Below are 27,502 nucleotides of genomic sequence, written 5' to 3'. Positions count from 1 at the left end.
AGATGGAAAGATAAGATATGCAAAGTCTCTGATTAATTTTCCTGAAACAAAAACCCATTTCTTTGACACCAATATCCTTCTAGTGATAGTATATGGTTGCAAATAACAAAATACTACAATCTTTGAAGAATCTAAATTACAGATGACCCAAGAGACAATTAGAGAGTGCTAAGAACATACCTGGCTGCCTCCTTGATTCAACTCTACATTTTAGAATCCTTAAATCCTTCAAGACTCATATCTTCCACAAACTATCCTGATCCCCTACTGGTACCTTCTCCCCCACACCAAAATGAATGAATAAATAAATAAATAAATGCTCTCTTTACTTTGTACACATGTTACATTTACTAATCTATGATCATGCTATACTCCCTTAATAGGATATAAATTCCTTGGGGGCAAAGACTATCATAGAGACAGGCCTCAGACAAACAAGAATACAAAATACTGGTCCCATGCAAACAGAATAGATGCCATAAGAAAGTCCCTAACAGTCATTATTAGCATTTATGAATGCAAGTCAAAGGGAGTCATATTTTGGTTCAATATAAAGGAATACCTTTCTAACAATTAAAGCTGTCCAAAATTAGAATGAAATGTTTTGTGAAGCAATCACCAGCGCGTACCTGACATATAATAGACTTAAATGCTTTTTCTTTCATTCATACATTTTATTCATTCACTGTTCAACAAGTTTGGATATCTCATTCTTCACAATGATGACAAACTCATCAAGTGATTTAAGTATGTTCTCAATATTGTTTGACAACAAAAGGAAGCATAAAATCAAAGCACCTAGCACTAGGCAGTATTTATTACATATAGTATGTGCTTATCAAATAAATATTCCTAAAACACAATCAACATTTTTCAGTACTGTTTTTAAAAAAAAACAAAACTTCTGTTTAAGGTAGTAAACTCTCAATTATCCAATAAAGTATACTAGCTAGAAAGTGTCATTCCCAGGAAGTATCACATAGCTGAGGCCTTACTGTAAATTATTTAATTCTACTATTCATATTGTGGTCATGTATCACTGCCCTAGACCACTACAAATTTAAAAATTTACGCTTTCCAACTTACTAAGGATGGAGGGGAAGAGAAGAAGAGGAAGATCATCTAACTTTTATCCATCCTTTCTGCTGGATGGTATCAGCTTACCTTAGCAACTACAACAGAAAAACCTCTTCATTCCTCAAATCCCCAAGCCGCCACTGTTTCCACATATGCCTATTTCCTCCTCAGTCTCTACATGTTACAGAAAAGAGGTGAGTTGAGGCTTTTAAGAAGATCAAGGATGTTGGAAGGTCAACATAAGGAATGAGAAGACTTCAGGCATGCAAGACGATGGCTGAAAAAATCCATAGAACCAGGAAGTAATAGGCTGAGTTTGGAGTTCAGCTAATAGTCCTGGTTTGACTAAAAAATATATATGTGAGTAAAGAGGAACAAGGTGACATAAGGCTGGAAGAAAACCTTACTGGAACCAGATTGTAGCTGTCAGGCTAAGGCAGTTTTTCAAAATGGGGCACCACAGACAAGGATCAAAATTATTGGATATTTTCAAATACAAAACTCCCCAAAATGATTCATTTTATTCAGTAAACACAAAGTTCCAATTAAACCCAACAAAAGATAAACCTGGTAACCTCATTCTAACTGACACTGAATGCTTAGTGATTACTTAATTTATGAACTAAGATCCCATTTTATTTTGTGCCTATCAAATCTTGACATGTGCCTGCCACTGTCAGTTAGTGTAGGCTAATAACACAGATGAGTTGTACAATCAAGGCTTATTGCATTTAAACATTAAATGTCAAAATTTGAAGTTAATCCTTATATGGAAGCTCAAAGTACCATAGTAGCTATATTTCTCATCATTCATTCTAGAACCAATCAACAAGTACCTGCTATGTGCCAAGCACTGTCCTAAGTGCTAGGTATACAAAGAAAGGCTAAAACTAGTCCCTGCCCTCAAGAAGCTCACATGGAAGAGATTGTATGTATACAACTAAATACATATAAGATAAAGAATCAAAAGAATTATCAGCTGAAGTGACCAGAAAGTCTCCTGCAGAAGGAGGGATTTGAACTGACCACTGAAGGAAGTCAGGAAAACTGAGAGGCAGAAATGAGAAGAGAGCACATTCTAGGAATTGAGGAAAGACAATACTAAGGCAGGGAGAGTCTAGAATCTGAGGAACTACACACAGGCCAATGTAGCTGGCTCAAAAGAGTGGGGGGGGGGGGTTCGTAAGGAGTAAACACTAGAAAGGCAGAAAGGGATGACATAAAAAGCTTTAAATGGTAAATACAGGATTTTATACATGATCTGGGAGATAAGAGGGAGAACCAATTGAGTTCCATGGAGGCTGGGGGGAGATAACATGGTCAGACTAAAGAAAAATCACCTTAAAAGAAAAAAAAAAAAACAAGGGAAAAAAAAAGGGGGCATCTAGGTAACAGAGTGGATAAAGCACCAGCCCTGGATTCAGGAGGACCTGAGTTCAAATTCGGCCTCAGACACTTGACACTTACTAGCTGTGTGACCCTGGGCAAGTCACAACCCTCATTGCCCAGCAAAACAAAACAACAATAATAACAAGAAACCTAAGGAGAAAAATCACCTTGACAACTACAGAGGATAATTAGAGTGGGTGGGGAATTAAGAAAGGGAGACTAGTTAGAAGACTGATGCAATAGCCCAAGCAAAAAGGATAAGGATTTAAACTAAGGTTGAGGCTGTATGAATGAGTACAGAGAAGGGGGCATGTAAAATATAAAACATGAAAGTAGAAGGGACAAGATTTGGCAATGGATTAGATATGTTGAGTAAGTGTGATGGGTCGAGGTGTTTAACAGAGATTTCAGGACTGAGTAACTAGGAGGACAGTGATACACTAAAAATCAAGGAAGTTCAGAAGAGGGACAGGTGGGGGAAAGGGCAATTATTTTTGTCAGGGACATGCTGAATTTGAGATAATGACAGTATAACCAGTTCTAGATGTCTAAAAGACGCAAAAAGACACACACACACACACACACACACACACACACGAATTCTCTGAATGGAGCTGATTATTAAACCCAGGGGAGTCAATTAGAACATTAAGTCAATAATATTAAAGCAAGAATGCAGAGATCCAGGATAGCACAATATAATAAGCTAGTTTTCTATCCCCACAAAAAGGTGCAACTTAAAAAATAAAATTAAAATAACTACAGAATGGCCATCAATAATCATTCTAAATTTAAACAATTAAAATTTAATTGTTTTGAATTGTTGTCTTTTTTAAAGAAGTAAAGTGATATCCCTCCAGGATGGATAAGTACAGAATGGGTTTAAAAAGAAAATTCATTGAAGCAGCTAAAACTAGTACAAGCAAATGGGGTTTAAGTCAAGTAAATAAGCATTTACTAAGCACCTCCAAGTGTCAGGCATGGTGAGCTAAGCACTAAGGATACAAAGAATGGGGGGGAGGGAGTATGTCCATGCTCACAAGGAGCTCAGGAGGAAAAGGGGGAGAATACTATATGCAAACAATATGTACAAAAATGGTATATAAAGGGTAAAACGGTAAAATATGGAAAGGCTTCTTGCAAGGGTGGGATTTTAGCTGAGACTTGAAGGAAACCAAAAAAGACAGAAAGTGATGATAATGAAAAGGAAGAGAATCTCAGGCATGAAAGACAGCCAGTAAAAATGCTCAGTCAAAGGGCAGCTAGGAGGGAGGCACAGTAGATGTGCCTCCAGTCCTGGATTCAGGAACACTTGAGTTCAAATCTGGTCTCAGACACTTGATACTTACTAGCTAGCTGTGTGACCCTGGGCAAGTCACCTACCCCTCACTGCCCCACAAAAAGGAAAAAAAAAAAAGAAAGAAAGAAAAGGCTCAGTCAGGAGATGGAATGTCTCATGTGAAGGACAGGTCAATGGACTGTTGTGTACATGGTGAGGGAGAAAGAATCCTGAAAAGGTAAGAGGCCATTTTATGAAAGACTTTAAAAACTAAAGCAAAAGATTTTATACTTGATACTAGACACAATAGGGAGCCAGTGGAGTTGAGGGCAGTGACAATCAGACTTGTTGCTTTAAGGAGGTCAATTTGACAGCTGGAGTGGAGAGAGACTTTAGACATAGAGACCAAATAGCTAGCAACTGCAACAGACCAGACATGAGGTAGTAAGGGCCTATGTCAGGTTGTGGAAATGTCAGGAGTAAAGGGGGCAGGCATATAGGAAGCATGTTACAAAGGTAGACTCAACAGGACTTGGCAACTAATTTGATATAAGGGTTGAAGGAGTGAGGAGTTAAGGTTGACACCAAAGTTCTAAGTTGAGTAACTGAGGACAGCAGTGCTATCAACAGTAACTGGGTAGAAAAGTAAGAAGTAGAATTTGGGAGGAAGGACAATGAATTCACTTTTGGATATGTTGACCTGAAGATATCTATCTACCAGACATCCAGTTGAAAATGTATAATAGCAACTGAAGATGTATGAAAGGAGAAGAGGGGTTAGATCTATCTGTAAAGGTCCTCTTTGAGAATGAAGGATGAACAAGAGATTCATAGTAAAAATATAAAATCACAAAGTAGAAAATTCAAATCTACAAAATACAATCCATTACATTTATCGTTAGGATTCATAAGTAATTTTACGAATGGGAAAAAAAAACACTGTTGTGACTGCTTTGTCAAATGTACAGTACAATACCTGGTACATAGTAGGTGCTAAATAAAAGCTTGTTTCCCCCACACACATGCCCTTCACCCTCCTCACCCCAATATGAATGAATAAGGAACCCATCTGCCATGGACAAATAAGCAAATAAAAAAAATTGTCTTATTTCATCTCATAGAATAGTTAACACTTGTCTTAAAATTGTATGACAAATCTTTTGAGTGTTGGCAAATAAAGAATTTGGGGGAGGGGGTGGAGGAGCTAGGTGGCGCAGTGGATAAAGCACCTGCCCTGGATTCAGGAGGACCTGAGTTCAAATGTGACCTCAGACACTTGACACTAGCTGTGTGACCCTGGTGGAGTCACTTAACCCTCATGGGGGGGGGGGGATTTCTCTGATTTAACAAATAAAACAACATAAAGGCAGTTTGGTAAAAAGGAGTTGAAATCAGAGGCCCTATATTCAAATTTGACTTCTGCTGCTTTTGACTAATTGTGTCATACTGCCCTGTTACCCTCCTTGGGCCTCAGTTTCTTCATGTGTAAAATGGGATAGCTGACTAGATGTCCTATGGGGCCCCTTCTGGAGCTAAAATTCTGATATAAATAATATAATATATAATAAATATAAAAATATAAATTTTACTACCATTTATCACAGACTTAAAAAACAGTGATGACAAAAAATTGCCAGTAGCAATACAATTAATGACACTATGTTTCGATCCCATTTTCACCAAAAAACAAGCACTCATTTTGTTATTATGATTGTTATTTTTGAAAGGTAGAAATATGAAAGTTATTTTTAAAATTTCCAATAAATACATGTGTTACTTATTTAGTTTTGTCTAAAATTAATTTATGCACTAGAAAATTGTAATAAATCCTAATGGGGGGGGGGTGCAATGGGGGTTAAGTGACTTGCCCAAGGTCACACAGCTAGTAAGTGTCAAGTGTCTGAGGCTGGATTTGAACTCAGGAACTCCTGAATCCAGGGCCGGTGCTTTATCCACTTCGACACCTAGCTGCCCCCTAATTTTTAAAAATAGAATGTGAACCAAGAAAATTACTTCCAGTTTTATCAAAAGTGCTTATTAGATGGGCTGATAAGTGAGATGAGCAGAACCAGGAGAACATTGTGCACAGTATCATCAACATTGTGTTTTGATCAACAACTGTGATAGACTATATTCTTCTCACCAATCCAACGGTACAAGAAAGTTCGAAAGGACTCATGGTGGAAGAGGCTCTCCAAATACAGGAAAAAAACACAACTGTGGAATGTGGATGTGGATTGAACCATACTATTTCTTTTGTTTTTGGTGCTGTTGTTTTTCTTTTTTGAGGTTTTTCCTTCTTACTCGGATTCTTCTTGTATAACATGACTAATGCAGAAATATGTTTAATGTTATATATCAGATTACCTGCTGTCTAGGGGAGGGGGGGGAAGGAGGGAGAAAAATTTGAAATTTGAAATGTTATCTAAACAAAGGTTGAAAACTTAAATAATTTTTTTAAAGAAGTGCATATAGGGGGTGAACAGTAATTTTTTTTGTAAAATTAAGAGGTCATTGCTATAAGGTTTGGAAACTAGCTAAGGAGCTTTTATTTTATTTTAAAGACAATTAAACTGAAGGTTTATGAGCAAGAGTGGTACATACAAATCTCTAGTTCAGGAAGACTATTTTTGCAGTTATATGAAGAATGGATTGTAAAGAGAAACACTATACAGGAAAACCAATTAGGTGGCTATTAAGTCCTGTTGAGAGAAAGTGTGGGTCATTGAAAGACAAGGAAAAATCTTAAGGGACATCGTGAAGGTTGAAGTTTGTGATCCAAGGGACACTGAAAAAGTTTCCTTTTCTGGCCAAATTACTAAAGGGATACTTTATAGAGCCAGAGAAATGACCAAATATATTTGGAAGAACAAAAGATCTAGTATATCAAGAGAAATCATAAAAAATTTGAAATGAAAAGGGGAGGGGAGTATTCCCATATTTCATATTATATCATAAAGAAGCAATCAAAATTAACAACTAGAAAAGCAGATCAATGGAATAGACTAGACAAGGAAAAAATCAGAAATAACTGAACTTAACCCAGTATTTTAAACTGGAATAGCTGAAGCAGCTAGGTGTCACAGGATACAGCACCTGCCCTGAAGTCAGGAAGATCTGAGTTCAAATCCAACCTTAGACACTTACCAACTGTGTGACCTTGGGCAAGTCACTTAACTCCAATTACCTCCCCACCCAAAAAAGGAAAAAAAAAAAAAAAAAGAGAGAGTAGTTGTATCTTGGGGAAATATAACCTGCAATTAGACTTTGGAGGATACCACAAGGAAGAGGCTACCTAAAACTTTGTAAGCAAGTTTATATTCTAAACCAAAGTTGCTTTTAGCAACCATTTATTTTAACCTGGCAAGTATTTGCTAAGATGTGTTGTTATAGCCACTGTTTTATCAGTTAAGCCTATGTATAAAATTATTAAAAGTAGACATCAATGAAACAATTTAATCTAGACCTATTTAAACAGGTTATTGATAATGAAATAAGCAAAGGACAGTAGAAATGATGTCAACACAAAATGCAAATAATTTTATGCAGAATTATTTATCATAATTTTATGCAAGAATTTTATATGCATTATAACACATCAGATATTACACATGCATATATAGAATATATAAATTCTCTCTAACCCTCTGAAAGTTGACTTTAGGCTTTAAAATTACTGAAACTACTCTACCAAGCATGACAAATGAACTCCTCATTACAAACTCCAAGGGCTTCTTACACCCTCCTTGTCCCTGACTTCCATTGACCATTCTCCTCTAAAAATGTTCCTCCTTAGACCCATGATATGTTACTTGTATTTCTTTGACCACTCCCCTTTCTTTCAATGTCTCTTCTTTATTTCAACGAGGACATTTTCTTCTTTACCTAGGACAATTCATCCATTCCTAGTTTTAACAACCCCAACCAATAAAGGATAGAGGAGGAAAATGTGTATTGGTTATAGAGTCAAGAGGTTTTAGAAAGAATAAGGGCTGGTTATTTTAAAGATTACATGTTTAGAGACAGCAGAGCTGGTACAGAGAAAAATACTAAAAATACATGAGAAAAAGAATAGTTGCCAGAGAAGACTCCTAGATAGGACTAGAAAAGAAGAGATCCAATACACAGATTATCTTTTGGGAGAAGTTGGAGAAACTAGTTCCTCTGAGCCAGTAGGGTAAAGGGATAAAGACAAGAGATTGGATAAAGATACTTTGTAAAGATACACAGAAACATAGGCTCCATAAGTAAAAGAGATCTCAGAGCATATTTTTATCTTACCCCTTCCCAAATCCCCAACATTTTGTGGATGAGGAAACTGAGGTCTAGACAGCTTAAATTACTTGTCTAGGATACCACAGGCAATAGCACAAGTGGGATTTGAACTTAAATCTTCCTAATATAATGTTCCTTCCCAAACTACAGAGCAAGGATAGTCTCAAAACCTAAGTGAAGAAAACAGCCCTACTTTGTACTGGGGGTAGGGTAAGGGAACTGGGGGTTTTCATAGGAAAAGTCTGCAAAAATCTGTGGTGAATGGGCAGGACTAGAGCAGGGCAGCTCAACAGTAGTGAGCAGCACATCTGAGAAATTAAGGGCCCTGAATGATCAGCAGAGAAGGCTCCATAGTATTCTAGTTCTTGTCTGTTGTAAATCCACATTTGTTAGCCCCCTCACTTAGATACTCTTCCTCAATGCCTACAAATGTGGTCATATCATAGAACATTTTTAAAAGTCATAGATGGGGCAGCTGGATGGCAAAGTGGATGGAGCACTGGCCCTGGAGTCAGGAGTACCTGAGTTCAAATCCGGCCTCAGACACTTAACACTTACTAGCTGTGTGACCCTAGGCAAGTCACTTAACCCCAATTGCCTCACTAAAAAACAAAACAAAACAAAAAAACAAAACAAAAAAAACCCCAAAAAGTCATGGATGCAGAACTAGAAGAGATTCCGAAGGACATCTAGGACCAAACCCCATCATTTTACAGACAAGCAAAGTAAGGCCCAAATGATTTGCCTGAGGCCACATATGGCAATGTCATACCTAGAATTTGAACCCAAGTTCCTTTAAAAGGCAGAGTCAATGAAAAGTTCTGTCTTGGCTCTCTTCACCCTTCTCTCTATGCATCTTTATTTACCCACAAAGCTACAACCATCTCCAATAAGCAGTTGATTACTAAATCTGCAGCTCTAGCCCTAACTTCACTCTTAGGTTCTAGATCTATGGGACCCACTGTGCAGAGAACACATCTATCCAAACACCCCACTTGTTATCTCAAACTAAAGATTTCCTCCAAGTTCCCTTTCACTACCACTCTACTTTCCTGCACTTCTAAACAACTTACTTTCTTTTTTTATAATAAAAGTATTTTATTATTTTCTAGTTACATGTAAAGATAATTTTCAACATTTGTTTTCCTAAGATTTCTAGTTTCAAATTTTTCTCCCTCCCTCCCCTCCCTCATTCCTCCCCAAGACAGCAAGCAATCTGATATAGGTTATATATGTACAATCACTTTAAACATATTTCTGCATTAGTCATGCTGTGAAAGAATCAGAGCAAAAAGGAAAAAAAAAACAACAAAAAAAGGAGAAATAGTATGGTTCAATCTGCATCTAGATTCCACAGTTCTTTTTCTCTGGATTTGGAGAGCATTTCCCATTATGAATCCTTTGGAACAATCTTGGATTGCTGAGAAGAGTCAAGTCCATCACAGTTGATCAACACATAGAATGTTGCTGATACTGTGTACAATGTTCTCCTGGTTCTGCTCATCTCACTCAGCGTCAGTTCATGCAAGTCCTTCCAGTTTCCCTGAACTCCTCCTGCTCATCGTTTCTTACAGCACAATAGAGTTCCATTACATTCACATACCACAACTTGTTCAGCCATTCCCCAATTGATGGGCAGCCCCTCAGTTTCCAATCCCTTGCCACCACAATAAGAGCAGCTATAAATATTTTTGCACATGTGGGTCTTTTTCCTTTTTTTTATGATCTCTTTGGGGAAAAGACCTAATAGTGGTATTGCTGGGTCAAAGGATATGCAAAGCTTTATAGCCCTTTGGGCACAGTTCCAAATTGCTCTCCAGAATGGTTGGATCAGTTCACAGCTCCACCAATAATGCATTAGTGTTCCAATTTTTCCACAGCTTCTCCAACATTTATTATTTTCCTTTTTTTCATACTAGCCAATCCAATAGGTGTCAGGTGGTACCTCAGAGTTGTTTTAATTTGCATCTCTCTAATCAATAGTGATTTAGAGCATTTTTTCATATGGCAATAGATAGCTTTGATTTTTTCATCAGAAAACTGACTGTTCGTATCCTTTTACCATTTCTCAACTGGGGAATGACTTGGATTCTTATAAATTTGATTTAGTTCCTGATACATTTTAGAAATGAGGCCTTTATCAGAACACTGGCTATAAAAATTGCTTCCCAGCTTTCTGCCTCCCTTCTAATTTTGGATGCATTGCTTCTGTTTGTGTAAAAAATTTTTAATTTCATGTAATCAAAGTCATCCATTTTGTATTTCATACTATTCTCTATCTCTTGTTTGGTCATAAACTGTTCTCCTTTCCATAAATCTGAGAGGCAAACTATTCCTTCCTCTCCCAATTTACCTATGGTATCACCTTTTATGTCTAAATTATGCACCTATTTTGACCTTATTTTAGTATAACGTGTAAGATGTTGGTCTATGCCTAGTTTCTGCTATACTATCTTCCAGTTTTCCCAGCAGTTTCTGTCAAATACTAAATTCCTATCCCAGAAGCTGGAGTCTTTAGGTTTATCAAACAGTAGATTACTACAGTAATTTACTACTGTGTCTCCTGTGCCTAACCTATTCCATCAATCCACCACTCCTTTACCCTTTTCTCTCCCACTTATCAGTGCTCCCCCTTTTCCCCTTACCCTTTTACTTCCCTAAAGAATAAGCTAAATTTCTTTATCCAAATGAGTGTATGTTATTCCCTCCCTGAATCAAATCTGATGAGTGTATGGTTGAAACAATGTTCACCCCTCCCTTCTTTCCTTTTTGTAATAGGTTTTTTGCACCTCTTCATATGATGTAATTAATTAACCCCATTCTACCTCCCCTTTCCCCTTCTCCCCATAAACTCCTTTCCTCTCTATTAGTATTTCCTGGCCTTCCCTCTGCTATGACTGTTTTGCAACCTCTCCTCCTTTGAAGTTCACTCCCTCTATCACATGGTCCAAATGCTCACTGCTATATTTATCTGTCTTTAAGTCACTGTCCTGCCTCTTCCAAGGAGTGCAATACCTAGCTTTCTTTCTACCCCAACCCCTGCCCTCATACTTAGGGAATTATAATATTGATGTCCTTTTCAACACCCCAACCTCACAATTTTATCAACTAAAAATACTGGTTAGCTCCTAACACCAATACCTAAATCCGTGTGATCACAAGTCATTTACCTCTGTATGACATAGTTTACAGGACTGTTGTGGACAATTGTTCCATATACTATAAACTCTAACTCAAATGTCAACTCCCACAGGAAGCCCTCTCCAACCTTTATAACTCAAATGTTATTTTTATCATGGTTAGCTATTTGGCATATCCCTTATTAGCTTATAAAACTCCTTGAAGGCAGGTATCATGTCATTCTTAAACTTAGTCTCTCCTCAGAAACTACTAAGTGTTCATATTCTGTACAGTTAGCATTTAGGTATTTCTTACACTGAACTGTCTTCAAATGCCAATCCAGGAGATCAATAATTCTCCCCTTCTCTATCTTACCAATTCTTCAAGGCTGCCAAGTCCTACCTTATTGTGAACAGTGAATACTGTGCCAGGTAAAACGTATAGTTTATAAAGGTACTTGCCCTCATGCAATTTAAGATCTAGGAGGAGGATAAACAAATACAAATAATACATAAAGCATTAGAAAGTTGTGAAAAACAAAGACCTATATGAGGCTTGAAGGGAAAGTCATTCCCATTTACAGGTTGTTCCAGTTCTCACTGATCTCATTTTCTCAACTCCTGTACTATTAAAATCTGTACCACATATATATGTAATGAGGGTGAATAGGGCATGACCCAGTCACCCTACTGATGATGATGCCTCAAAGATAACTGGTGAGAGTTGGAGAAGGGCTCTTGCAGAAAAGCCTCCCTTCTATCCCCAATAAAGTGCTCAGTTGAGACACCAGCTTGAGTTTCTGAACTCTTACAAGGAATTGAAACAAAAAGTGGAAAGAAAGAAGTGCAGGAGTGAAGGGAAAGAAGATAGGATTTCCCCTTCTATCTTTTCAAAGGAGTAGTAATAGCAACTTGCAAATAAAGCCCAGAGAGAGCATAAGAGGTGAGTTTCTGAACAAATCACTGCTTGCCTTCTGGCTTTTGTTTTCTGAGCAAAAGTCAGACACTAGAGATTCTGAGAATGGTCTTTCCTGAATTGAGGAGGTAATCATCTGCCTCTTCAAGGGAGATTTCCTCAGCTGCATTTTGAGAGGAGAAAAAAAGACCACCAGAGCTATCCTGCAGCATCTAAAGAGATGAGGGTTGAGGGGTGGGGTGATGGTGGGGCTGTAGAGAAAAGGTCTGGGCTTAGACAAGCTCACTACTCTCATGAGTTTATGAGTACAGGTCTGATGTGAAAGGGAATTTTCCAGTAACCTTATTAAAGTGTTTTACCTAGGGAAAGGAGGGAGAAGGGGTCTAATGAGCTATTTAATTACTTTATTATAATTTTTCACAGAAGCAAGTAACTTCTTTGAACTTATGATATCCCATAAGAAATATCCATATTGTACATTAAGGGCCTAAGGAATCAGGGACCCTAGTGACTACAATTGAGGAACCTAGACAAAAGACAAACCTAAATTTTATTCACAAGACTTCCTCATGAGTAAAACACTGAAGCAGGGGCAAGGAGAAGACAAAGGAGAGAAACTGTTTCTATTTAAGCCAATAGCTATAGGATCTAAAGGAGTCTAGAATCCTTGAGTGAGGAAGAACAGGGCCCCAATTTCATGAGCTCTTACTTATGTAAGTCAATATTCTTTTTAAATGTAAACTTAGGGGCAGCTAGGTGGCGCAGTGGATAAAGCACCGGCCCTGAATTCAGGAGGACCTGAGTTCAAATCCAGCCTCAGACATTTGACACTTACTAGCTGTGTGACCCTGGGCAAGTCACTTAACCCCAACTGCCTCACTAAAAAAATAATAATAATAAATTAAATGTAAACTTAACTAAACACAACATTTCAATATACAAAAAATAAGAATGAAACCTGTTTAAGAAAGTCTGAGCTTGTTACCTATGGGTTTTTAAGTATAACACACACACACACACACACATATTTTAACTATCTTTTGCCCTTTCTTCTTCTATGTACTTCTGAATGCTTTACTGATAACTATCTACTAACCAACTCCCCTTAACTCAAACACAAACATACATCTTCCCAGTAGAAGTCCCTCCTTGCTGTATTAATCAATACCTGGTATGAGAATTCAGAATTCATTATGCATCTCTAGATATGAAAACAAAATAGATGATCACCAATAATGAAATATCTGAAAAAACTGTTGTAATGGAATAATGTTACACCATATCAAACTGACCAATGGATTCAGAGAAACATGAGAATACTTGAGCAAACTGATGCAGAGTGAAATTAACCAGAACATTAACACAATCACAAGCAAATATAAAGATCTCAGAACCCTAAAAAGAACAAACAATGATGACTTCAAAGTCTTGCTTTCCTCAAGTAAACTGTAAGCAACCAGAGGATGAGGGCCAAATTTTATAAAGTTTGTAATCCCCACAAAATCTAAGAGTGTTGAAGTTAAAATATGCTCAAATAATTACCAACTCATAAGTGATCTCTAGTCTTATAGCCCTTCCTCTGAAAAGTTACATCCGTCCTGCCAAACTAGTATTGGATACATTAAGTGACTAGAAAACAAATTTTGTCTTATCACACTCAAAAGATCAAATCCATGGTTTATTTAGCCCCCAGCTTCTTAAACTGTGGGTCAAGTAACAGAATGTGGGGGTCGTGAAACATCTGGCAAGAGTAAAAGGTTATGTATATCTATTTTATATACATATATACCCAGGGTCTTGTAAAAATTTCTCTGGTGAAAAGGAGTCACAAGTGGAAAAAGTTTGAGAAGCCCTAATTTAGCCAACTGAAATGTAAAAAGGCTAGCAAGGAATGTCTTCATAGGGACTATTCTGGACAACTGTAGAGGGCAGCAAAGTAACAGTATCTTTTTTTTTTTTTAAAGCTGTACATTTTCGTTGGTAACTTCAGATTTATTTTCAATATGAAGCTATTCATGAGTCCAAAAAGGTTTTCAACTTTTAGAATGTAAGAGCTTGTTTTCATATGTCCCATGAAGTTCAACAAAACTTCATTAACTCCTTATTTATATATTCATGAATGTTTTTACTAATCGCAACTAAAACTTGCCATCAGGTTCTGATGGCAGATTTTAAAATGGAAGAGAACCTTAGATTTCATATATTCCACTCTCTTCATTTCACAGATTTGGAAACTGAAGCCCAGAACTGACTTGCCCAAAGCCACAGTTACACAGTAAGCAAGAATCAGGATTCAAATTCAGGTTCTCTGACACTATATATGTGAAGCAACCAACTTTATAAACAAAAGCTGGCTTCAATACAGCAAAAAAGTTAGGTCCCATGAGATTCTATTTGAATGGATTCATGAACATCATCAACTAGAGTCAAAATCTATCCAAAATCTCTCATTTTTTGAGATTCTCATCTGTACTGTCCCTGAAAAATATCTCTACTTCAGAACTGCTACAACTGTTTTCACAAGTATATAAAAAGATGCCCATCAGTTAATAACTAACCATATCACCATTTGCTGGCTAACATTTCCACCAGGAAATACTATGGATGACCAGAGTTTATTGCCCTTAGCCAGATTTACAAAACTATTTACAAAAGATATAAAGATTCAACAGTATGAAAACTTATCTCTTACTATGGGTATAGTAATAGTGTTTCTCTATTATAAGAGAAAAGGAAGATGAAGGATATAACACTTGACTATACTGATTAGTTTGAAATCTAAAAGCCCCACATTGTCTACAAGTTTTCTACTTATAAGGGTTAAAAAATCATTACTAAGCTGATTAAATTTAATATGCCATCAAGCCCATTCAATTCTGTAATCCTGCAGTTGGTTAGGTATAGGTACAGAGGAGATACCTCTCATAGTCTATGATAAAAGTGACACAGCTGTTAGCAATATTAGCATGAGTTTCTCCAGTTTGGAGTCTTTTTTCCCGTTGAAAGATTAACTCACAGAAATGCTGAGATTTACAGTGGTTAATGTAGCTATTAAAGCAAGCAGATGCCAGCACTGTGGGATAAAGGTTTCTGACTGCTTCCCTGATTGCTCCCCATTACATGCCACCTATTCTACCCTTAGAGAATGATAAAACTATTATAGCCATGTTCCATCTCTATGGAACTATTCTCAAACTGCCCCCTACAATGGCAGAGCCTCATTTTTATATTTCTTACAACAGATGGTACTTTGGATACATACAATCAAAGCAGTTTTAAAGTAGAATCACAAAACTAGATCATAGATTTACCTTTTATTTAGATTTGGTATCTTCTCAACTTACCACCATGGACAGCTGTTTCAAAATACAGTTTGGGTAAGCAGGGATTTATTCTTATTTGATAGTCCAGTATGTGAAGTGAGTCTTAATTCAAGTCCATTTCCTAGTCGATGTTACATTAGAATTAGCATGCTGGGGCAGTAGGTGGTACAGTGGATAGAGCACTGGCCCTGGAGTGAGGAGGACCTGAGTTCAAATCCAGCCTCAGACACTTGACACTTACTAGCTGTGTGACCTTGGGCAAGTCACTTAACCCCAATTGCCTCACCAAAAGATAAAAATAAAAATAAAATTATTTAGGGGCGGGTAAGTGGCACAGTGGAAAAAGCACCGGCCCTGGATTCAGGAGTTCCTGAGTTCAAATCCAGCCTCAGATACTTGACACTTACTAGCTGTGTGACCTTGGGCAAGTCACTTAAGTCCCATTGCCCCGCCCCCCCCCAAAAAAGAATTAGCATGCTACTGATATAAATGAAGGCCTCAGATTTTATTCTATTAATGTTCTATTGACAAATACAAAGGTTTGATGAACTACCACCAGCAAAAGTTTACTTATTTGTTTCACAGTCTGAAACCTGCAAAATTTGTAATGGTCACAGAAAATAGTCTTTGTAAACCTGACCACTGCTTTCTCATGTTTATTAAGAATATCTGGAGCAGCTAGGTGGCACAGTGGATAAAGCAGCAGCCCTGGATTCAGGAGGAACTGAGTTCAAATCCAGCCTCAGACACTTGAAGCTTACTAGCTGTGTGACCCTGGGCAAATCACTTAACCCCAATAAAAAGAATATCCTTGTATATAATCACCACGTGTCAGGCACTGACTGTACTAGGTGCTGGAGATACAAGAACAAAGAAAGAATAAAACCACAGGTACATATAAAAAAACATACAAAATTTTAAAAAATACATACAGCACAAATAAAAAGTTAATATACATGCAAAGTAGTTTGGGAGAGAGGGTATTAACAGTTGGAAGGGACCAGGAAATGCTTCATACAAAAAAGCTTCATCTTTAAGGAATATAAGGATCCTATGAGGTAGAAATAAGGAGAGAGTTCACTCCAGGCACCAGATTAAAGTGAAGTTTGGATGGATCACAAAGTACCTGTAGGAAAGGGAATAATGGCCAACGGGCATGGAAAGATAAATTGAGGCCTTAAAGACTAAACAAAAGAGCTTATAATTTATCCAAGACACAATGGGAAGCCACTAGAGTTGAATACAGGAACCTTAAGATCTGTGTTACTTTGGCAACACTGTAAGGCTAGACTGGAGAAGTGAGACACTTGATGCAGGGATATCAATTAAAAGTCCATTGCAGTAACCTAGTCAAGAGGACATGAAAGCCTGAACTAAGGTGGCAGGTGTGTGAAAAGAAATGTAGCCTTTTGTGGGTAATGACATCTATTTGAAGTATCTACCCTTCTTTCAGTTGTCTTGAAATGAGATTACTTAATATTTTTGAAATTGTATAATATACTTGGTTTATTCCACTTGCCCTTCCTAATTCATTTTCTTAATTGTCATATTCTACTGCTTCCTGCTAAGCACATTGAGGACTGGGGACCAAATGGGACAATCACTCAGGCATCAATTATTAGAAGAATTTGTTACAGAAATATTGACAATTCATATTCTTTTTGTCTGTCTTTTTTACCTTGAAATTTAAACTACAATTATTCTTGGAATATGTGGTTTAGATGAGTATCATCTTGAGCTTTCTGCAGTCATTCTCCCCCTCCATGCTGATTTATAAGGTGACACTATTCAATTTACCACCATCCTCCACAATATTTTGTAAATTAGTTTACATTCTAAACTGGTACTATAACTGGCTGTTATGTCTCTCTGTATGGGGAAACCAAGTGTTTGTTAGATGAGGTGGGCTGCATGCCTCCTCCCACCTGTTTTAAATTTCTCTATGAAATGTTGATAAGACTACACACACACACACACACACACACACACACACACACACACACACACAGTCTTATCTACTTTTCCTTTGGGAGGCATTACCATGTTCCAAGAAATCATACCAGAGGTGTTATAAGGTTGACTTCTCACCTGTAGCCTTTCTTACTACTTACTGCTCATTTTGACCACTGCTCCAAACTAGTCAATTATGTACAAACAGAACTATTTCAGAAATTGCACCCACACTGGAGCTCAGTGTTTTGTCTTGTTTTTAAATTTACTTTGGTTTTATTCTGAACTTATAAATGGGTATCGCAATAAACTTTGTAAAAGGAAAAAGGGAGAAAGTATTATACATGAAACTGCAGTTCTCTATTATATACAGCTTCCTTTTCAAATATATAAGTTTAACCTGTTACTTGCGAAGCTGACCTGCTTGTCTGGGGTTCTTTCTGGCTTTCCTACTATTCTTTTCTCTAGATATTTTTTAAAGATGTCAATGACCCTCTTTTTTTTCCCACCCTATCCTTATCATCTCAACTCCCCACCCTTATCAATGAAAAAAAAAAAAACTGAAACCCTAACAACAAATATGCAGAGTCAAGCAAAACAAATTCCCACTGTCCACATCTAAAAATGTATGCTTGTTCTTACATCTTAAATCCAGCATCTCTTTGTCAAGAAGTGGATAATACATTTAGTCATTAATCCTCTTGAATCAGTTGTTCACTGCATTGATCAAAGTCCTTAAAGTGTTCAAATGTTCTTTTCTTTACAATGCTGTTGTAAAAAATTATTCTTCTGGTTCTGCACACTTCGCTCCATGTCAGTTCATAGAAGACTTCCCAGATTTATCTGAAAATATCCATTTCTTCCTTTCTTATAATACAATAAGTCTTATTTTTTTCATATACCATAATATAGTTAACTATTCCCAAATAGATGGATACTCTTATTTTCCTTGCTACTGCCAAAAGAAAAAAAAGCACTGGGGCAGCTAGGTGGCAGAGTGGATAGAGCACCGACCCTGGAGTCAGGAGTACCTGAGTTCAAATCCAGCCTCAGACACTTAACACTTACTAGCTGTGGGACCCTGGGCAAGTGACTTAACCCTAATTGCCTCACTTTAAAAAAAAAAGAAAAGAAAAGAAAAGAAAGCACTGTGTGTGTGTGTGTGTGTGTGTGTGTGTCCTTTTCCTGTCTTTTATATCTCTTTGGGGTAGAGACCAACAGTAGTTTTGTAACTTTAGGGGAACAGTTTCAAATTGCTTTCCAGAATATCTGAGGCAATTCATAGCACCAACAATAGTTATTGTGCCCGTTTTCCTGCAGCCCCTCCAACAACTGTCATTTTCTTTGTTATCTTTAAACTGATGGGTAGGAGGAGATGGAACCTGCACTGCTTCAATGTGAATTTAGTGATCTGAAGCATTTTTCATACAGCTGTTGATAGCTTGTATTTTCTTCCTTTCTTAATTGCCTACTCATATTATTCGACTGTTTATCTTTTGGAAAATTAACTAATCATTTTCTTTCCTTTACAATACAGTCAATTTTATTTTTATGCATGTGATCTTATTCCAAACATGGTAGATGATACTAAGAAATTTAAAGGAAGGCAAAGGAATTCTCTGGCTAAGAATATGACATGATCCTCGTCTTCAGGGAACTGCAACGACTATGTAGTTTAACAATAAATGTAATCATATGAAAGAATAGAAATATCACTATCTATTCAACAACCATTTATTGATCACCAATTTAATACATGCCAGGCATTATATGCTAAGTGCTAGGGAAACAAAAGCAAAAAACAATCCTTGCTCTCAAAGAGTTCAGTCTAATAGAGGAGGCAAGCAAACAACTACGTACAAACAAAATATATACAGAACAAACCTGAGGTATAATCTCAGAGATAGGGCACTAAAGTTAAGGAGGAACAAGAAAAATTTACAGGAGTTGAGGCTTTAACTGAGACTTGAGGGAAGTAAGGGAAGACAGAGAAAAAAGATGAGAGAGAAGAGAGAGAGGAGAGGAGAGAGAGAAAGAGGGAGAGGGAGAGAGAAGGAGAGAGGGAGAGAGGGAGAGAGGGAAAGAGGGAGAGAGAGAGAGAAAGAGATCGATCTAAACATGGAGAAGTATTCAGTGAAAATGTCTGGTAAGGAGATAAAGTGTTTTGTGTGAGGAACAAGCAGCAATGAGGTGTCACTGGATCAGAGTCCCTGGAAGAGAGTGAGGTGTAAGAATACTATAAAGGTAGGAAGAATGCAGGTTAGGAAGAGCTTTAAAAACCTGACGATTTTATGTTACATCCTAGAAGTAATAGGGAGTCACTGTAGTTTACTGAATAGGGGGAATGACATGTGCTAAGAGTGGCCTACAAAAGCTCCATGAGGACAGCTATAATTTAAACAGGTAAACTGGGAGAAGGAAGGCATTTCAAGTGATATGAATCAAAACTGAGTATTGAATATGATCTGTTTCAAAGATAGTCATTCCACTAAGCTGAAACAAATATCAATAACCTCATTCACAAAATGAGTGTCTAGTTTTTCAAGTTTGGTCAAATAACGAATGTGGAAAAAAGTAAAATTATATCAACCTTTTAAAGAATATTCTCATTACCAAATGTTTAATTGGACATGAGATAGCTCTTTAATAGGCTGTTAATGCACCTTTCTTCTTAAATGCTGCCCTCTACTGGGTGAAACACCCAACTGGCTTCAGAATGAATGAGCAAAACAAAATGAGCACATTGACAAAAAGAAACTTGGAACTGAAATGTTGTTTATAGGCAGAGTTCTGGGGGGGGAAAAAAATCACCTGTTTTACTCTAACCCATCTATCTACACATTAATATCTGTCAATTTACTATCATACTTCAAAGTACTAATTAGTTTCATATTAGTTGTCCAAACTGAAAAGTCAGAGAGAGTGCATTTGTATCCTTGCCTCAGAAACATGAATTCTAAACAGTTATTCAGTAGGCAACTGCCCTTGTTGAAGCAGTCCTCCATTCATGGATTCCCAGTTTGACTAGATAGAGAATGAATACCCTCCAAGAAGCAAGGATTGCTAGCACCCAACCATTTCATCAAGCAGAATTAAGTGCCTTCAGGTACTGAGGAAACAGGCAAAACTAAAACAATCTCTGTCATCAGAGAGCTTACAGAAATGATAATGTAAACATTTATAAGCATGTATAAAATAAATGTGAGGGTTTTGTTTTGTTTGACTAGAGGAAGAGTGCATCCAGCAGCCGCAAGGATCAGGAAAAGGCTTCAAAGATATTGTGGCACTTCAGATTTAAATGAAACTTGGATTACCAGATTACTGAATAAAAATGATTAGGGACATACTGTATAAACAGTTCTTTCCAAAATTATTACTGTACGTGGGCAAACCACCCATACAATGGTCATTTACTGAGTTACTGTCCAAATGGTTTTTTTTCATATGGGAATATCAGACTTTTCTATGTCATAACATATTTACTAAACTACATGAACAAATCAATCATAATCACCAAAAAAATCACCTTAAGTTTTCATAAGAATAAGAAATTCAGAGGGGCAGCTAGGTGGCGCAGTGGATAAAGCACCGGCCCTGGAGTCAGGAGTACCTGGGTTCGGATCAGGCCTCAGACACTTAACACTTACTAGCTGTGTGACCCTGGGCAAGTCACTTGACCCCAATTGCCTCATTAAAAAAAAAAAAGAATAAGAAATTCAATGAAGGCTTTGGAAATAAAATCAAAAGTTCTATTTCCTAACTATAGTTCTAATTGAGAGGATGCTAAAATGTTTTAAAAATTAAGTGGGCTAAATATTCAGTCTTCCTAAACTCTATTTCTAGTTTGGAAAACAACTGGTGATTGGTTACAGGGTAAAAATTTAGTTCATCCAGCTTGTACTTAATTTCCCTCTCCATCAGTATAAGAAAAAAAGCATAGGATCATCTGTCTAAGGGCTGGAAGGGAACCTCAGAATCCAATTTCCTCATTTTACAGACAAGGAAAATGAGATGCAGGGGATGAAAGTGACTTACCCACTCACCCAGGGAGTACTCACATACAGGACATGAAGCCAAGTCTACACTGTAGGAACGACCCCGACAATAAAGGAAATCAATATAATAAAGTTGGATGTATTATGATTACTCTTCTTAATGACAGATGATGTCTCAAAACCACAAACTTGGTTTGGAGTGGCCTTCTGCAGGTCTTCTCAGTAATCAAAAGAAGATTAATTTATGTTGAGTAAAGCTAAAGTATTAAGTTTATTTTAGTCTAACAATTCTTAAGAAGAAAGTATGGAACTGTATGTGCACAAAGTTATTTCCATAGAACATTTTTATTTTCTCTAACATTGGCAGATACTAATGAGACAACAGAAATTTGTCAATTTATGTGATTCTAAATCTGTACTTGGTAATTCAAGAATCTTACAAAGCCATCTAATAGGGAGCTATACATAACCTATAGCTAAATTAAAAGCCTCAAACTTATTACATCTTTAAGATCTCTAACTCCTTGAAAGCCACTTCAAGGGTCCCTCAATTCCATGTGGGTAATGACAGTGTCTTTCTTATCTAAACTTTTTTTTAATCGCACCCAAACAGATAACAAGGTATTCTATACTTATGAGAGTATTTGAATTATTCCTCCCTCCTTCACAGAATACAGGTTTTAGTTTTACTACATGCTAATGATCACACTTGTCCATTTTCAGAGAGCATCATTGTAAAGCATCAGGCTGAATTTCATTTCTTGAGATTTTTATATTATATATATATTTTTTTCCTACTCTTCACCCTTCTAATAAAAATTGAAATCTTCTTTTGAAGTTAAACTTAAAATACCTTTCCCATATATAAAATCCCTTGGAATTATTCTATATCAATCATGTAACATTTATTAAGTGCCTGCTATGTGCCAGGCATTGTGTTAAGTGCTGAAGATACAAAAATGAGGCAAAAGACTTCCCTGCCCTCAAGGAGCTTACAATCTAAGGTGGGGAAAACATGCAAACAAATATACATAAAGCAAGTTATATACAGGATAAATAGAAGATAATTAACAAAGGGGAGGCACTGGAAATAATGGGCTGGGAAAAGCTTCCTGTAGATATCACAATATCACACCCTATACTTACAAATAAACCTTCAAGTGCTTTGATTTCCAGATCCTAGATTTAAATAAATTACCCCAAATCTGATCATTAAAGTATAAATATATTTTTTAAAAACTCCCTTTTATGACAAATTTCACTAAGCCAAAATTATATGCCTCTTCAAAAGAAAAAATTCAAACTTCACTAAATACTTATTCTACTTAACAGTCTTCTCTACCTAACATTTCACCTAACAGTCTTTATAATACTGGTTACCTGTTGTGCATACCTAAAAGAGAGCCTCACACATAGCTGATATTTAAACATTTGTGGAAGAAATGAAAGAATTAAATAAAATGTTCTCTCTACAAATTTAGAAAAATACATTAAAACTACTTCGGTGCTTAGCGTAATGAATGAATATTGGGAATGCAGATTTTTATGCCAGCAAAATTTGTAAAATAGCATCTATGAGAATTTTATAATTAAAAAAAAACAATATTTAAGGATTATGGCTATCAGAAATCAAGTTGACATAAAATATATATTGTAGTTAAATCATAAATTTTTAACAATGTATTATATTTTCTGATAGAAATAATTTCTATGCCAGAAGGTCTTAGTGAAGTCTGTGGACCTTTTCTCATAATGTTTTTAAAGGTATAAAATAAAATTCATAGGACTACAAAAGAAAATATGATGAAATAGTTAAAATATTTTTGTTTGTTTGGTTGGATTTTTGTTTTTGTTTTTTGCAGGGCAATGAGGGTTAAGTGACTTGCTCAGGGTCACACAGCTAGTAAGTAACAAGTGTCTGAGGCCGCATTTGAACTCAGGTCCTCCTGAATCCAGGGTCCGTGCTTTATCCACTGTGCCACCTAGCTGCCCCCAACAAAATACTTTTAAAATAAAGTTCACAGACCACAGGTTTAAGAACCCTTATTCTTCACCTACAAATGAAAACAATAATGGTTCATGTGAAAATACGTGAGGGGGCAGCTAGGTGGCACAGTGGATAAAGCACTGGCCTTGGATTCAGGAGAACTTGAGTTCAAATGCAGCCTCAGACACTTGACACTTAACTAGCTGTGTGACCCTGGGCAAGTCATCGCCCTGCAAAAAAAAAAAAAAAAAAGAAAAAAAAGAAAGGAAAAGAACCCTTTGCATTTTAAGTTGGAAATCACCTGCATCTACATTAAATATTATAAATTGGAATGATTGGAATGATGCCACCTACTGGAGACTTGCTGTGGGAAAGCTCAGCCATGGGGAAAATGCCTCAGAGGGCAAGGCCATGTGGCTTTTCCTTGGCGTCAGGAAATGACATTTGCTCATGGGTGCTGCCTATCAAGGCTACCAGCCAATCAACTTGAAGAGCCTCCTATTTTCTGGGAGGAGACAGGAAGGAGGAACGAGAGCCTGCGTGTGGAGAGCGCTGGCTTTTTTTTGGGTTCCTGACTTGATGGTGGTGGTAGCAGCGGCAGAGGACTTCACAGGAAATTTGAGGAAAGATAAGAATGCCAGGCTGTTGGAATTCTGTTCTCAATCTTCTTCTTTCTATTTTTCAATAAACCCTTAAAAATCTAAACTTGTTTTATCAGTGATTTTAGTCAGTTCCCCCAAAACTGGGAGAACAGATTAGAATCCACATTTAGAATCTTAAATTACACAAAATGTAGTCGAAATTTATTAAATGTATTATAAATATTAATGTAACCAAACAAAAAAACAAAATGAGAAAAAACTTTGGTAGGGTTTTTGTGTTTTTCCAGTACTCAAGTACTGGAATTCTTTCAACAAACCAAAAAATGTTTATTACAAAAAATCAGGTGGTTAGGTACAAAACTATTCTTATGCTTTATCTATGCCCCAATTTCTATTATTAGATATAGAAATAAAATATGAGAATAAATTGGGCAAGTTAAGTTACTCTTTTGCTACTCTCTGATGCTTAGTTCCACCACTCTCCTTCAACTATCTGTTCATCTCCAAATTTAATATACTCCCCATGAAGATTTTCTATTTGGTCCAGAAATACTAATCAACAAACAAGACTACTGTCTTGAGATGGTACATTATTACAGAACATCTGGAAGATCAGAACGAACAGCCTGTTGACTGTGAACAGTCTCACCAACCTTCTCTTCCCTCATCTAAACTCTACCTAAAAAGAAAGAAGCTTACAAAAGCCAACACTAATAGTAAATTAATGATTGTGATAAGGAGAAAAGATCTATATTTGTAACTAATTTATTATAAAATCAGAAGATGCTGCAAGACCAGCTGGTTAGATATTTTCAATCATTTTTAAAAGACTATAAAGACTATCAAGTGGATAAAATGTTCAATTAAAAATGCAATTTTCCCCAATGAAAAAGAAAATGCATGCAAAAAAAATGATTTATATTAAATTCAACAAACAAATGCTCCCACTATGTGCAAGGCACATTAAGACAAACCAATTAACACTATCAAAAGTTTTGTGGGATTTTTTTTGTCCTATCATCTTGTTAAAACATATTCACAAACTTGTAAATGTAACATGAAAAAAAGGGGAACTTTAGTTTGCTATTGCCCAGGTAAGACAATGCCAAATGTGTATTTAAGGAACAATACTGAGAAAATGTTATATTGCATATGCCGAAACAAGACAATCTCATGAAAAAGCATAGTTTTTAATCAGAATCATCTTTTAACGTTGACCAATAAGCATGCCATCAATCTTTGCACAGTATTATAGTCAACAACCTAATTTTTTTTAAATTTCAATTTGTCTAGACTTACCAAGAATTCATGTCAGACCTTTTTCCAACGATTAAATTCTAAAACTGAGGGAATAAAAAACTCTTAGAAAAGCTGATAAATTTAGGTGACCTAACACTATCAACAATTCAGAAAGAACCTATTTAAATGAACAATAGAGTCTGTATACAGGGTGTCCCAAGTCTTGGTGCATTTTAAGTTATAGAAGCTTATTTAAAAAAAAAAAAGCTCAAAATTCACTAAGATTTTTGAGACACCCCATATGTAAAAGTGGAATTGTATCCAATAACTTTAAAGTAAAAAGCCTTAGGGGGCAACTAGGTGGTGCAGTGGATAAAGCACCAGCCCTGGATTCAGGAGGACTTGAGTTCAAATCCAGTCCCAGACACTTGACACTTACTAGCTGTGTGACCCTGGGCAAGTCACTTAACCCTCACTGCCCCCCACACACACAAAAATAATGACTTTAAAGTAAAAAGCCTTAAAGAAACACCTTCTATATCCTTATACTGAACACAAACATACACAGAAAAAAAAAAGATTTTTAATGCTTAAAAACAAAATACCAAGTCCCTCAAAAAAACTTTGCACATTAAAGAAAAACTTTTTAAAGTTTTTCCTACATTGTAAGCCAAAGTGTTCCTTCAAAATGTAATCAACACTTCACTTGCACAAATACTGTGAAAAGGTTATGCAAGGCCCTATCCTATCAGCTGGTGCCACAGTTTTGAATGGGGGCACTGCCTAGTCAGATCTTTTTTCTGAGATAAATATTATTGTTCTTCAGTACCTACTACACATCACTAAAATGAAGATGTCATAAATTTTTGTGTTATGATACAAGCACATCAGTCACTCACTAAAGAAATCACAACTCTAGGAAAGCAATATAGGGAGCAATACCATTGATATTTGTGTCTCCCAGTTTTTCTGCCTTAGGGAAGAAAAACTGTTTATTTGGTAAAATTAAAGGCAAATCACCGATCCTATCATGTTCAAACACCCAAGTCAAAAACAGCTTGTTAATTCATTATACTACCAGAGACTTGATGATGAACCGGTAGTGGGAGTTCACTGCCTATAAGGGGCACTCAATCTCTGCAATATAACTTTGTCCCCTCACCAAGCAACCATAGGAGCAAGGCTGTCTCCGAGGATTCTCTTTCTCCAAATCACACTATTCATCAAAATCATCATTTACCTAGCAAAACTCTCAACAGTTTCCTTAAACAGACAACCACCAACAGCAACCTGCATTCACCCATAACAGAATTTTTTCGGAAGAGGGTGAGGGGGAAGGAGAGAGGAAATAGATCTAAATTTCCACCAATAATCTCCGGAAGCCTTTAGAAAAAAGAGATGTATGAAGATTTAAACGATCTCCAAAAGACCATTCAATTAGGGGGAAAAGGGAGATGGGGAAATGGGACAGATCATTCTCTACTTCCCGAGAGCAAAAGGCAGTGATTTTTAAACAAGATCCAACAATAAGGTCTCTAGCCTCACACTCCTGTGAACAAATAGAAAAACTACAAGTATCCAAAGCCATCACTCACATGTGGAGGAGAAACTGTTATCTAAAACTAATTCGTAAAACTTAAGACTAATTTATGAAAGTAACAGGGCTTGAGAGAAGGAAAAAGACTAAGATGGTGAAGGGTGAGGAATTAGTTAGGTAACTGGTGCAAATGGGCATTTAAAAAAGATGCCTAACTCCAGGATACACACAAGACTTGTTGGAAGAAGGAAAGCAGACTTGGGGCGGAGGGATTGGAGAGAACGAAGGGAGGGTGGAGGAGGCGGGTGTCCAAAAATCAGCAGACTGGCCAGCTCCTGGGATCCCGGTAAAAGGAATAAGTGGCTTGCGCAGAGGTACAACAGTGGTGGGAGGAAGGAAGAGGTGAGTGTAGGGGATGCTGCAGGGGTGACTAATCCGATGCTGCCGGACTCCAGGATGAAGAAGGGAGCCAAACGACATCTCTATCCAGCCTCCTGGATCCCTATTTGTTTCCAAGGGTTTTTTGCAAGGGAGTCCAAGATCCGCATGAAGGAAAGGGGAAGATGTGGGTGAGGAGAAGAAAAAAAGAGGGACAAGACTGCAGCTTCATACTAATCTTGTTCCGGGTCCCCCTCCCCAAACCCAGACAGAAGTCCCCCACTTCTATTTGCAGCAGCTGAGGGGAGAGAGAAGGGGAAAGAGGGAGGGGGGAAGGGAGGGAGAGAGGGGGGGGGAGAGAGAGAGAGAAAGAGGGAGAGGGGGGGGGAGGGAGAGAGAGAGAGAGAGAGAGAGAGAGAGAGAGAGAGAGAGAGAG

At 37.0% G+C, this 27,502-nt stretch overlaps 1 protein-coding gene across 4 annotated transcripts in view; it reads right to left on the bottom strand.

Moving 5' to 3' along the window:
• Nucleotides 1-27,502, bottom strand: part of NECTIN3 (nectin cell adhesion molecule 3) — a 186,447-nt gene that overhangs the window by 158,236 nt on the left and 709 nt on the right. The window lies entirely within an intron of this gene.

Source organism: Dromiciops gliroides, chromosome 3, assembly GCF_019393635.1.
Source record: "Dromiciops gliroides isolate mDroGli1 chromosome 3, mDroGli1.pri, whole genome shotgun sequence".
NCBI lineage: Eukaryota > Metazoa > Chordata > Mammalia > Microbiotheria > Microbiotheriidae > Dromiciops > Dromiciops gliroides.
The sequence above is the reverse complement of the archived record's forward strand: the minus strand, read 5'-3'. Positions and strand labels throughout refer to the sequence as shown.